The 13,750-nt window shown below is 45.1% G+C and overlaps 1 non-coding gene across 1 annotated transcript; it reads right to left on the reverse strand.

Annotated features, from left to right (window-relative positions):
• Positions 1–13,465: 13,465 nt before the first annotated feature.
• Positions 13,466–13,547, reverse strand: TRNAS-GCU (transfer RNA serine (anticodon GCU)). Its single transcript has one exon. It is a non-coding gene; the product is annotated as a tRNA-Ser (tRNA).
• Between the last annotated feature and the right edge of the window lie 203 nt (positions 13,548–13,750).

Raw genomic sequence — 13,750 nt, forward strand, 5'->3', positions numbered from 1 at the left:
GCACTTCCGGTCCGCTCTAGGACTCCGGGCGGTGCGAGCTCTCGGTGGTCGTCGCCGCGGGCCGCCGCGCCCCGGAGCGAGCGCTGGGGCGAGCCGGCGCCCCGCCCTCCGCCGCGCCACCCGCGCGCTCCAGGCGGCTCTGGGCTTCCCGGGCAGCGCTGCGGCGCACGCCACGGCCGCGACCTGCGGGCTGCGCCCCGACCCCTCCGCAGGCGCCGCTCGCGGGGCTGGAGAAGGAGCTGGGACGCGGGCGGTCGTCGCTCCGTCTCCCCGCGGGGCGGCGGCCGACCCGCAGCGGGGCGCTTCCCCCGGCGACGGTGAGTCCCCGCCCGGGAGCGCGGAGACCTCCCGCCCGCCGCGTGCTCCCTGGGCCCGCGCGCTCCGCAGCCACGGCAGGTGCGCGCCACGGCGCGGCTGGAGAAGGGCTGGGCGGGCGCCGGGCGCGGGAGGCCTGGGAGCCCCCGCAGCTCCGCGGTGCGGGTCCTGGTTCCTCTCCCCCCTCCCCACCCAGCCGGCCCCGGCCTGGTTATCAGCCTCAGTGAACCACACAGCCCAGGAGGCTTTGCTGAATGGCTGGATGGCTCCCCCTCTCCATTCTTTCCTTCTGCTTGGTCCCCTCCGATGACACATGTTGGCATTTCTGATTCAAGAGGCTTTGAAGAGTCAGGACATTTCTTTTGGAAATCTCTAAATTAAAAATTCTTGTCCTTGGATTCTGTAAATGGTCTTGAGTGAGTCCCTAAACCCAGGGAAACTGTATATAAGATTTTTGCTTCTGTGCCCTAGAAGCATCATCGGACTTCAAAGGAGCCTCCCCAGTTTCCTAGCCACTGTTAACGTGTTGCATTTGTCTTTCGTGGTTTCCCCCTAGCCAACTGCTCATCTTTGCAGTAATGGGTTCCATCTTCTGTCCCTTTCATTTTCTGTATCCTGATGATCACACCCGCGCTGAGCGCAGTAGGCGGTCAATACGGGGTTAACAAGACTTCTAAACCCTCTACCGAAGGGTGTTAATTTTTTGGTAGTTTTTCACTTTTAATATCTACAGTGATATATCCCTGTAAACAAACAAACAAAATTATATCGAAAAGGTGAACATGGCAAAAAATAAAAAGCCCCTTTATCCCCCAATTCTGTTTCTGGGCTCCTGGGCGGCTCAGTCGTTAAGCGGCTGCCTTTGGCTCAGATCATTATCCCAGGGTCCTGTGGGATCGAGGCCTATGCCCGGCTCCCTGATCGGTGGAAAGCCTGCTTCTCCCTCTCCTGCTCCTCCTGCTTGTGTTCCCTCTCTGTGTGTCTCTCTCTGTCAAATAAATAAATAAAATCTTTTTTTAAAAAATCTAAGGTGATACACACCTGTAAACAACAAAAAATATATTGCAAAGGTGAATACGGCAAAAAATGAAAAGCTCCTCTATCCTCCAATTCCATTTCTCAGAAAAATTCATACTGAGTTTGGTATACATTCCTCAAATCTATTTAAAAATGAATACACAAACTCACAAATTAAAACTTATAAAAATTACCTCATGCTATATATTACAATTGAGAAATTGCTGGGTTTTGATTTAAAGCAAATCCTCTCCCCAAACTGCCAAGCCAACATGTGGGTACCCACCTCTAGTCCAGGCTTTTTAGTATCTGGCTATTATTTCCATTAAGTGGATGGGCACATTTTCAGATTTCTGATATTGCCAAATACTACAATGAACATTCTTAAATATTTTTAATTTTTTTGTACTTAAAGAAAAACTGTTGAGGGAGATCACTCTGAAAGATATTGCCAAACAGCCCCTCAGAGAAGTATTTATCATGGCCCCTCACTTGCACAGGCCCTTTGCAAGACCCAGGAAGGGGTAGCCCTGGATGAAATGGGTTTTATAGAAGGGCCAAGGTATATTATAATGGAAATTAGTTAAGACTGCCCCCTCTTCTGCAGCCTATCCTCAGATACATTGTATAAGCCTTAGAGTGGCTGTATCTAATTGTGTTGGTGACTATATTCTTTTTCTTAAACAAGGGCCCTCTAAGGTGCCTGGGCTGCAGACCTCACAAAGTCAGGATAGCAGCAGAAGCCGACCAGAGAGTGCCCCAAATGCCTTGAGTTCTGTTTCGCTCATTGCCTCTTCAGCGACAACACAGCATCAGATTTCATTACCAGCTTGGTCCCAGGGAAGACTGACTCACCTCTGGGTTGGAGTTACTGCATTTATTCTGAGGAGATATTTAACCACGACTGTGGATAGGTGTATTCACCTTTCCTGTCAGTCCATGGAGTAGCGGCCAGCACCCTAGACTTGGAATCCTCAAGCTGGGTTGAGTCTGGCTTGATGCCACCTCTCAGGAAGCACATCTTACGCTTTATAGTACATGGGACATCTGAACGTGCAGCAACATTCAACTTCCCAATGAGAATCAACAAAACAACCCGGGAATTCCATTTTCAAAAGTTCACCCTCCTGGGGCAAGCAGCATCTTCAACATCTCCAGTTTCGAAGGTGTCCCCTGGAGCTCTCAGTCTGTGCCTCGCACAGAGGCAGAGGCGCCAAGCCCCACGCCCAGGGCATTTCTCTTGCAACAAGGACCACTCATCTGTCCTCTCCCCTTCCTCCTCATTCCCACCACCCACCCCAAATTCCTGGAGGGCAGCCTGGAGGTGGCAGGGTGCTCCCTGACCGGTGCCCCCGTCCAACACAGGCAGCCCACGGTGGGGTGTCCTCACACCAACAACTGAACCACCCCAGCTGAGACTTGGGGACAAAAATGTGCTCGAGGGACATTATTCTCACTGTGTAGACAGGATAGAGTTGGATGTAAAGATCAAACTTAGGAAGTCCGTACACTCATTTACCTTTAGAATGATGAGACACAGGCCACAGGAAGGAAAGATTTCCTTCTAACGGGACAGGAGCTAAATTAGGAAGAGATAGGTATTTAAAAAAAAAAAAAAAGGAAAGACAGGTATCTGTGTTTTGTACAGATGAATCTCTTCTATATCGTAAGAGGCAGCCTTTAAATCCAGTGATCTTTTCCAATTCCTTTTACTTCAACATTTTAATGTTCTCATAACAGTCAAGTCCCACTCTCCCCAATTCCAGTCATTCATTAGACTACCAATATTTATTAGTTCCTATTATTAATTACCACTGATTACACAGAAATTATATAACAAACTAAGGCTTCTCAGTGTATGAAAACAGATTCTTCAGGTTCCCACTGGGGGAGCTTGAAGGTACCTCCACTCACATGGCCTGTGGTGATGGCAATTGCAAAGGGAAGTAAACTCTTCTGCTCGGGCTATTGTCACAGCAGATGCAGTCCTGCCTTCTTTCCACCTCCTTGATGCTAGTATGATGAGGCCTCCCCCAAAGCGTCTGCTCTCTTCTGAAATGGCCTGAGTTCTCCCCTGTCTGGAAAGCCTGCACCTGCAGCCCTTCCTCCAACCAGCACGACCTCTGGCCCGTGGTTCTCTCAGCCATGCAGCACTGACATCCGCACCAAACCCAACTCGGTACCACAAGCAGACTTCCAGCTGTCCTCCTGGAACTTTAGGAAGTGACAGTAGCAGAAGGAAGAAATACGGCTTAAATACTGAAAGAGAATCTAATGATATAATTATTATGGTCATATTTGACATCAAGGACCCATTTGTCTTCACTCAAATCCATGAATTCAGACTTTATTCCAATCCTCTAAATTAAGGCAATGGAAAAGGCCTGGGTGGAGGGATGTCTGCACTCAAGGGACCCAAGCCTGGGGAGGCGGCCATGGACCAGGTGCCATAGGGAGGCAGAACCAGCCCAACATGAACGGGGCTGGGAGGGCACACACATACTTCTGCTGGTTCCCCCACATGCTCCGTGGCTCTCCTGTGCCTTTATGAAGCTGGGGGACTCTCTGAGGGTGTTGACAAGGACTCCCTCCTCCACCAAACAAGTGAGGCTCTTCTGAGCCTTCTTCTGAGCAAGGCTCTGTCCTTGGCCTGTGTAATAAGGAACCCCAGTGTAATAAGGAACCCCATTGGGTCCAGTTTGGGCGAGAGTCTGCTAAGCCAGTTTAGGTGGGAAACCCCTACCCTTGATATCAAATCAAGTCCCTTCTACTCCACTAAATATTTAATCGAGGGGTTTTTTTGTGTGTTTTTGGTTTTGTTTTTTAGCAAGTTTCCATCCAGTGGCTCTCTTTCCCTGCCCATTGGCTGTACATCCCTAGCTGCCCCAGTTGTATTCCAAGTTGAGTTCAAGCTCTGTCTTGTATTGCAATAGTCTTAACGTAAGCCTCTTTAACTCTATGTGCTACAATTTTTCTTTGATGGTTCCTTCAAAGAACTTACAGACACATCCTGGGAAAATGTCTTTTCCAGAGAAGAGACCTAACTCAGAATTTGAGGAGGCAATCAGCTAGGTACAGAAGGTGTACCCAGAGTAGAGTGAAGGAATTAATGGTAGCCTATTATCTGAGGATATGAAAACAGCTTTCATGATCTGTACAAAATAGGAGAGATGTGGCTGGGAAGACTGAAGACAGGAGCAGCTTTCCTGGGCTGACAATTTACAGAAATAGAATTCTGGGTGGTTAGATGTAACATGTGGATACCTAAGCCAGGTACAAGGCTTTAAGGTCAAGAAGAAACACCTGAATGCTTATTAAATCACAGATTTGAAAGCAGAGTCCCTGAGGTCATAATTTAATAGCTCAAGAGTGAGGCCCAGAATTCTTCATTCACAACAAGCACTTGAAGCTGCCCAGAGATCATACTTCCAATCTTCAAATATTGCTCTCAGTTCAAAAGCAAAACAAAACAAAAAACAAAGAAAACAAAGTTCAGATAAATTAAAAACAATTCTATATATATATTTTTTATAAATGTAAGAGGTATTCTGTTGTAATAAGGGAAATGGAAGTTATATTGTACTGTAATTTCACTTCACCCACTAAATGAACAGAGAACTGAGCCAACATCAGAATTTCCGGGAAAAGCCTCTGGAGGTAAGATCCTGTCTGTCTGTCTGTCTGGTTGTGGAGCTCCAGAGAGATGGCCCACTGGGGAGAAACTGGACACAGTATTGCTCCCCAGGGCTGGAGTGGATGCGGGGACACCCCATCTCCACTGGTGGATCACGAGGGGGTTAGAGTCCCCCTAGGCAGTCACCAGGGGTTAGAGTCCCCCTAAGAGGTCACAGGGCATTCATGGACCCCCAAGGCAGCCAGGGGGTTCGAGTCCCCCTAGGCGGTCAGGTGCCTTGTTTTTGTTGTCAGAGTTGTGCTGTTTGTTAAATGTATGGGAATTTTGTCTGTTGTGCTGGTTGTTAAGTTTATGGGGATTTTTGGAAGAGGCATCCCTTACCGCCGCCTGGAGGACAGGGTCCTCACCTGTGAGGAGAGCCCGCTGCCGTTGCAATCGATTCTCCCTTAACTTCCTTTCAGTTCTGTCTTCGCAGTGCTTCCTGCACCACGGCTCCTTCTCTGTCAAGGAGCAAGAAGAGCAGCCCCTGGACCCAACACCCCCCCCCACTCCAGAACTTCCCACCCGTGTCTCAGGTAAACATTCAAAGTGAAGTGGGCCCAGGTGGAACATAAATCAGTATTTAAACTAAGTTAAGTTTGTTGGTTTAATTAAGATAGACATGTCTTTAAAGTTACAGTAGTAAATGTGAAGCTTTTATTCTGTCAAGGTTTATTGAAGGTCAGATAACCTCATGTTATTTGTTAAAATCTGTTAGCAAAAGATGACTGACCTAATGGTTAATTATTTGTCTCAAAGTTTTAATGGGTAATTGTTAAAGTACCTTTCAAAGTCTTTAGTAACCTGAAAGTTTAAAGTTTTGGATGACAAATGGAATTAAATTATGAACATCTAGGTCTTAACCAAATGGGATAAAATGCTAAAGCATTGAGTACTTGATATAGGTTTGTGCCTTTGACTTCTTACTGCAAAGAAACTAAGAATAAACATGTTTTATGCTTAACTGTTTCATAATTTGCCTTCTAAAGAATTCTGTTGTAACAGTTCACAATTGGCTTATATTGAGTCTTCACTGGAGATTAAGATGTTTCTAAGAGTACAAAATTCTGCTAACTGTAAGGCTGATGGAAATGAGAAAAGCAACCCTGGATGCAGGAAAATAGGATATATGTAAGAAAGATTTAGGGAATGAGAACACATTTTGTTGAAGGTAAGAGAAGGTAATTTTGTCCTAAATGAGATGGTTGTTTGGAAGGAAATAACTTGGGACAAAACCTGAATGCAAAAGCAAGTTGTGGAAGGTTCGTGAGGGGAATCTTCAGAAAGGAACTTTAGGTATGGTCAGGACGGACTAAGATTAACTGTACACACAAAAAAAAGAATGAGTAGTTTTGTCTTAAAATGAAAATATCTGGTTGCACCAGAACATAAAAGGAGATAAACTTGAGGGTATGAAGTAAGTCATAGAAGGCTTGGGGAAAGTGACTTATATTTGCCTTGGTTTATAAGTTTGAAAGGATACAATGAAATGTGTTGAAAATTTGACCATATTAGATCAGTTTTGGTGAATTTATTCACAAGAGGAGAAAAAAGACTAATGAATCTTTTCCTGTAACATGTTTCTGTTCAAATGAGGCATAGTATTTAAGAAAGAAAGACTAAAGCCCTGTGTCACGGCAAATCTATATTGATGATCCACTCGAGTACAAAGCTTTCCTGGATTAATTAATCTGCTGTTAAAAAGAAAATGTAAATACTTTTCTTTTTGCCTACCCAGTTTCTATGTTTTGTTTTATTCTCTTAGAAAATAAGTTTTGTCTTAAAGGAGATTCATATAAAGAACTTTCAGGACAAATACAGGTATTTAATAAGTTAAAAATCCTGGGACTGAAATGGGTAAAAATTTCCAGGAGTAAAAGCTGCATTCAAACTAAACCAGAATTAGTAACATGGAACTAAACGAACTAAAAGATGATAATGTTGTGTCTCTTGATGTTTTGCCTCATTTTAAACAATTACTGGTTCTCTAATGTTTGTTCTTCCAAACTAGGGAAACTTTTTCTTAAGTTATCTGTAACTTAGAGGAATGGAAAAATATTCATTTGTAAACAAATTGAAACATTCAACTTTTCTCTCTATCTGAACACTCTAAAACTCAAAAGGTCTCAGTAAGTATTCTTTCCTCCATGGCGATCAGTCATTTGCATAAGTTCAATAAGAATCTGTTCTCCTTGTAACAGGACACTATAGAAACATGGGTTATTTTACCAAGGCTTTGACTGGGATGTCATATTTTAAAAAGACTCAGATATGACCAGACAGTTTAAAGGAACTAAGGTTGACTTTATAAAACCTGGAGCCATAAAGCCCCTTGGGACTGTTGGCTTGATACCTTGCTTACAGAGTTCCCAGCAGCCTGACCAGGTGAGTAAAGAATGTCACTTCCTGGCAGGTACTTTGGGGACCTCAGGAAGAGGAATTCACCCAAATCGACAGATATTGCAGGCATGTCTGATGGCAAGTACTTGGCTTGGCTTCTGGCCTGGAGAGGCTACTAAAAAGTTCAACCTAGAGATTACTTAAGAAAATTCCAGCAAAACAGAGTCTCAAAAACCTATATGATCACTCATTGTTCTTGCTGAGCTTATGTAAATAATTAGGCCAAGTTTATTAAAACGGGAACTGTTTTTCAAATAAATTGGTCCTGATTTGGCTATCTCTGAAAATGAGGGTTATTTTGGAGAAAAATTATGTTCAGTAACACACCTTTATGGATGTTAAATTCTAAATTTTATTGTCTCTAAATGTTTGTTTACCTAAGCTAGACAACTTGAGATAAACTTCAGAGAAGTTGCACCACAGCTTGTTTAGACGATCTTACTTTTGCCAGTCAATCAGCCCCAGATATAAGGAGGAAACTTCAAAAAAATTGAAGGATTTAAAAGGAAGACTCTGAGTTAGTGGGAATAATGGAAATAGCCGCTGAGAACTACGGGTCATGCTTGCGGGAACGAGAGCTCTTACAGACTCTGCAGGAAAAGGGGTGTCGGGTGTCAGCAAAGAAAGCACAGCTTTGTCAGAGCCACGCCACTTATTTAGGCTTTGATCTCCATGTGGAAATTTCTTGGGATGGTGGACTACTGCAGGCTGTGGATACCACGGTTCGCAGAGATTATCTGACCTCTCTACGAACTGACTAAGGGAGGACTCACTATGGTAGAATGGACAGCTGAGGCAGAAGGAGCATTTCGGGAATTACAAACAGACTTACTGAGTGCCCCAGCATTGGTCATCCCAGATGTTACCAAACCCTTCCACTTGTATGTGGACAAAAAGACAAAGGTGACTGAAGGAGTTTTGACTCAGACTCTGGGGCCTTGGCAAAGGCCCGTAACCTATCTTAGCAAGAAACTAGATCCAGCAGCAGCTGGGTTCCCCCTTGCCTCTGCATAATTGCTGCCACGGCCCTCCTGGTCAAGGATGCAAGTATATTTACAGAAATGGACTAAATTAGATTATAAAAGGGATTGGGCTAAGACTAAAACAGGGAAGTTAATTCTTCCTCGAAGACTAGAAGAAATTAGTAAGCCAAATAGATCAGGGCACTCATTTGGGGACACGCAAACTTGAAGAGCTTATGGGCAAGCAGTTCCAGGTTTCTAAATTAGAGCGTTTGGCTCAGGATGTGGTTGATAAATGTGCTCAATGTCAGGTGGTAAATGCGGTAGGAACTAAAATGGAAAGAGGGAAAAGAAAAAGAGGTAAGGAACCAGGAATTTTTTTTGGAAAATAGATTTTACAGAGATGAAACCAGGAAAATATGGACACAAGTATATGTTAGTTTTTGTGGATTCCTTTTCAGGCTGGGTAGAGGCTTTTTCCAAACATAAAAAGACAGAAGTGGTAGCCAAAAGCTATCGCCGTCCAGCAGCGATAATAACGACTCTCCGTCCGGTTGGGTTTCAAAAAAGCGGGCTTTTATTTCATATCGCCATCGCCTATATAGGGGAGCTGAGCCAATCAGCATAGACAGCGATATGCATCCACCAATCTTAAGCTTGTTACCAAGTACCCACAGCATAGCAATAGTTCAACAGCCAATAGGTTGTACTTCCTGTTTATGATCAGTCACTCTAGACACACCTTCTGGCAAATCGCCAGGCACCATTTTGCAAAGCTCTGCGGTTGACGGATCTCCGGGCCCCTAGAGCATCCACCCTCAACCGTTCCCCCTTTTTGTTTTATGGTAGAAGGAAAGACTTAGCAGGGGTCGTGCCTGTCTTAGGTTGTCGCAAGGCCAAGAATATCCTTACCCGTCATTGGATCATGATGCTTATAGGATCATGTCCTGTCTTAAGTTGGTCTATTCCGCCTACAATCTTACCCATCCGTCTTTGACTACCGATCCAGCATACTGAGCCATACCTGGGGCGACTGTCTGGACTCGATGGATAACAGAGCTTGTTTGATGACAATGGTGTCTCTTTTACGAATGCACCATAAGCAACACACCACAGCGAATATCAGCAATCCATCCATGGATATGAACCCAAACCATTGCTTCCCCCATTCTACAACATTTTTCATAAAGGCAACAAATTGATTGATGACAATGGTGTCTCTTTTATGAATCCTCATCATGGGGCAAATGCACCATAAGCAACACACCACAGCGAATATCAGCAATCCACCCATGGATATGAACCCAAACCACTGCTTCCCCCATCCTACAACATTTTTTATAAAGGCAACAAATTGAGATACTGAAGCTACTTCTACCTTACTGGCATTAACGTTAACAATATTAGCACGAAGCTGTATTGTCAGATTCTCGAATCTGGCACTCCAGTAGCCTGTAAGCATCTTGGATAGTTTCCTGGAATAATTAGCTGCTCGAGTGAGGTTATCATATGCAACTGGAGTAATGCAGAATCCAGTATCTGAGCGAAGGCATCCTATAGTCAGTAGTTGTATTACAATGTCCATTTGTTCTTGTAGCAAGTCAATCCGCTGATTAGCAAAAGGAATACCCGCACCGAGATGACCATTAATTTTACTCTGGGTTTGTAGAGCTTCTGCGGTATTCGTAGACAGTTGATTAATCTCCTTGGCTGCAGGAATAGCAACGGCAAGTGCAGTAGCAGCGGCGGCAGCGACGGCAGCAGCGGAGGCGGTAACAGCTGTCACCACGGCAGCGGTGATACCAAAGTCTCTTCTATGTCTCAGCAAAACTGGAAGGTCTCCCTCTGGGACAGAGATGGGCATAGGCAAAAACACTGGAATACGCATTATCATAGCAAATGAAAAGCCTGTAGCATTCCAACATTGTGTAAGGAAGCAAGTGTTCAACATACAGTTCAACTTATTAGAAATGGTTGTACTGTTACTGACAAGAAACATAAAAGGGGGCGAATACAAACAGGAGTACAACAAGTTTGCACTTCAACACTCGTTTCAAACGTTTGGGAAAGGTTGTGCTTTTAAGAGGAGTTACATAATAAATTAGTAGTTAAGAGTGCGGGGTAAGTAGCAGCTGGATAACTTTTGACAATTGACCCTGTAAATCACCTGTGCCTTGTATGGTTTTCCACGCCGTAGCGGCAGCAGTAGCAGTTTGCAAATACACTGCAGGTGGAAAATTGATCTGATTTTGATTTCCCAAAAACTGTCCTGTACCAGTCAGCATTTCTAAATTCCAAGCTCCATTCCCAGCTCCCGCACCACAGCGAGCAGCCCCCGCATAGCCATCCTAATCTGCCATCCTCCACAGAAGATATTGCCCTCCAGACAAGCAAGCTCGCGCCAGACCACTCCAGTCCAAAGGCGCCAGGCCTTGCCCCGCGACCCCACGGCGCGCAAGAATGCCTGAGCAGCCCCCATTCCCAAAGGAGCTCCACCCGCCTCCAGCAACTCCCGCAGAGGCCCCTCCACACGCTCTCCCGAGACCTCCGAATCCACAGTATATCAGAAATAAATAGTCAAGGAGCAAAGAAAAGACTAGTCTGCTATCGTCACTAAAACAGTGAGCTTTCTGAAGATCGTCACTAACACCAGTGAGCTTACGTTGCAATCGTCATTATAATCAGCGAACTTTCACGTTGCAATCGTCACTATAATCAGCGAACTTTCCTAAAACTTCTCTGGCCAGAATTTTCTTCTAAACAAATTCGTCACTAACCTCAGTGCACTGTTAGAAACGGAGAAAGGGGGGTTCCCCGTAAGGGCCACCATTTATCGCCGTCCAGCAGCGATAATAACAACCCTCAGTCCGGTTGGGTTTCAAAAAAGCGGGCTGCTTTTATTTCATATGGCCATCGCTTATATAGGGGAGCTGAGCCAATCAGCATAGACAGCGATATGCATCCACCAATCTTAAGCTTGTTACCAAGTACCCACAGCATAGCAATAGTTCAACAGCCAATAGGTAGTACTTCCTGTTTACCATCGGTCACTCTAGACACACCTTCTGGCAAATCGCCAGGTGCCATTTTGCAAAGCTCTGTGGTTGACGGATCTCCGGGCCCCTGGAGCATCCACCCTCGACAAAAAGCTACTAAACAATAATTCCTAGGTTTGGATTACCTCTCATGATCAGGTCAGACAACGGCCCTGCATTTGTGAGTTCAGTCTCACAAACACTGGCCAAGGCCTTGGGCACTAACTGAAAACTACACTGTGCCTACTGGTCTCAAAACTCCAGATAAGTAAAAAAAAAAAATAAAATAAATAAACCAGACTCTTAAAGAGACCTTGACAAAGTTAATTATGGAGACTGGCAATGGATGGATAAATCTCCTTTTCAGGCTTCTCATTCTTACAGCCTTATTAATTTTAATATGTTGTTTTGTTCAATGTTTCTCTACTTGGTGCTAAGACTTCGTTACTGCAATGACTTCATGACGACAGATGATCCTTACCACGCACAGAGACACTTCTTCACTGTAGCGTTGGATTCAGCTGCCTCCATCTTTTGTAACTCCCCTACGAACTCCTCAACTGATCAATGTTGACCCAAATAGGTAGGGACAACTCTATGCCCCTACTCATCAGGAAGAAATTACAGAAGATGAGACCTTCCACCTTCAACTACCTTAAAGATTTAAGGGTCAAAATTGTTCAGGGGAAAATAATAAGGGAACAAAAGACTGGCTGAAAAGTCAAAGATTTGACTAATCTCCAAAGAAAAGGGGGGAATGTAAGGACCTATTTAGCCAGAGCGACTCCATCTTGGTTAAAAGCCATTTTTTTGTTTGTGCAGTAAAACTTAAACTGACCCTTCCCCACTCCCCGCAGAGGAACTTACTTAGAAGCAAGTCTGGGAAACCAGTAAAATATGGTCATCCAGTTCCTAATAACAGAGCCCAGAATACAAGGACAAGTCGGGCCAGGTGGAGACATCCAATCAGTAAGAAACACACATATTTTTTCCTAACCACCAAAGACTATAAACTTGAGCACCAATTCTTTCTTTTCTTTTCTTTTCTTTTCTTTTTAAGCACCAATTCTGACCAGAGTAATAGGTTGGGTCAAACAACTACTATAGGGTAAATTGTAATTCAATTGGCCACCTAGTGTGACCTAACATGACTACAATCTCATTGGCCACCTATGTGTGGCCAGGCTTTTGCTCTATAAAAGGTAGTCTAAGATGGGGAGGGGTTGCCCTCTTTGGAGGCGGCCCTGACTGGTCAGTCAGTCAATTCTTGAGTCTGTAGCTGGAGGTGGTCGCTCTCCTCCGAGAAGGCCCTGGCGGGTCAGTCTGACTTCTAATGCTTAGCACAGAATAGAGCTTTGCATAACTTTCACCTTGTCTCAGTCTTGGTCCCCTGGCCAGTCTGATTTCTAATACTTATCATAAAGTAAAGCTTTAAATAACTTTCACTTTGTCTCAGTCTCCTTACGTTTAATAGGACCTAACAAGAACCGAAAGTTGGCAACATACCATACTGGGGAGTGAAGGCAGGAGGACTTCAGTCACTTTGGGTTGCGAGTGTAGACGAATAAAATTCCCCTGGTGGGAAATTTGGCACTATGTTTAAATATTTCAGACGCATATATCCTGGGACGCAGCAAACTCATTTCTAAAAATGTATGTTACAGTTTTACAGATGAACACTTTGAAAATTACATGCTGAGAGGAAGGGAACACTAAATTAACAAACATGAGGAAAATCGCAGTACAGTTACAATCCGGGTGAAAATATTGTGCAAACTACAATCTAAACAATTTATTTACCAACATCTGGGGATGATTTTATCATTTAAGTTAGGCAATGTTTTTCTGTATCCCTCAATTAACTATTCAACTGCTTCTTCAAAAGACCTGAAGACTCCCGGGGGTGAGTATAAACAGGTTTCCTGCCCTCAAGAAGGTTCTCCTCTCAGGACCAGGGTCGGGCCCTTCTGCTGCTGGACTCCTGCTGCCAACAGTTGAGGACGGGGAGCGGGGAGCCGGATACCAAGGCAGGGGGCTCACCACAGAGTCCGAGGAAAACCTCACGACGAGGGTAGGATTCGAACCCACGCGTGCAGAGCACAATGGATTAGCAGTCCATCGCCTTCACCACTCGGCCACCTCGTCGGGTGTGGTGCTCGCGCGGTCAGACTCTTCACCCCGCAGTCGGAGCAGCGATGATCCGCGAAGCGTCTCCTCGGACCTCCCGCTGACTCGACCCTCACGCCCGCCCCCCAGGCAGGCATTTTCGGGTCCCTGCAGGACGACGCATCCTGGATGGGCGAGTACACCCAGCAGGCTCGGGGGGGGGGGGGGGTCCTGCGCGCGCA

Source organism: Mustela lutreola, chromosome 6, assembly GCF_030435805.1.
Source record: "Mustela lutreola isolate mMusLut2 chromosome 6, mMusLut2.pri, whole genome shotgun sequence".
Taxonomy (NCBI): Eukaryota; Metazoa; Chordata; class Mammalia; order Carnivora; family Mustelidae; genus Mustela; species Mustela lutreola.